The 874-nt window shown below is 26.7% G+C and overlaps 1 non-coding gene across 1 annotated transcript; it reads left to right on the top strand.

The window, feature by feature from the left end:
- The first annotated feature begins 563 nt into the window (after window positions 1–563).
- On the top strand, window positions 564–635 carry Trnam-cau. Its single transcript has one exon. It is a non-coding gene; the product is annotated as a tRNA-Met (tRNA).
- The last annotated feature ends 239 nt before the right edge of the window (window positions 636–874 follow it).

The raw sequence follows: 874 nt of genomic DNA on the forward strand, positions 1-874 counted from the left end.
GGTAGTTCCAACTGACAATTTTTTTTTCGCTGTTTTTATCAGGAAAGACAACAGATTAGTTAATTATTAGTCAATGCCCTATTAATAATCGGTTTTTCGTGTTATAGACAGGTGACTGAAATTGCTATAATTTGCTCTATTTTAGAATTTTACTACAATTAAAGAAACCCGGTCACTGTTTATTGTGACGATATTTCATTACTTTCAACGATCAGAAAATTATTTATTCACATTCGTTCTAAAAAGTTAGAAGTCAAAATTGCCTATATATTGTCTATATTTCGAAAACCGACATGTATATTTTTTTTTATTTAACCAATTAAATACTGATAATAATTATATTTTTTTTTTCGAAGTTACCATTATACGAAAATAATTTTAATACTTCAATGAATAATTTTCATATAAAACTTTTATCTTTAATTTTCATAAAAAAATATTTTATTTTATCTACGACACTATTTTCGGCAAAAATTGGTAGTACTCTGGAATTGTTGGTTCATCCCTTACAATTTTTTGTTAATTTTTACTTCATGTAAAAAGAAAACAAAGTACAGATAGAAAGCAGAGTGGCGCAGCGGAAGCGTGCTGGGCCCATAACCCAGAGGTCCGAGGATCGAAACCTTGCTCTGCTAAAGAGGTTTTTTTTTAATTTTTTTTATTTAATGTGTGATTTATTCTACACGATTGTCGCAATAAACGCTAAGAGTATATATTACTTTTAGTGAAAACAATATTTTTTTTTATGTTATAAATAATATTACAAAAATAATAACAAAAAATTTAATCATGATTTGAATTTTTATACATAAATCTACACATTTTTCTGTCTCTAGTTTTCTGTCTCTAGTTTTCTATCTCATTGGTTTCTTTA

The sequence above is a fragment of the Teleopsis dalmanni genome, chromosome X (genome assembly GCF_002237135.1).
Source record: "Teleopsis dalmanni isolate 2A chromosome X, ASM223713v2, whole genome shotgun sequence".
Lineage (NCBI taxonomy): Eukaryota > Metazoa > Arthropoda > Insecta > Diptera > Diopsidae > Teleopsis > Teleopsis dalmanni.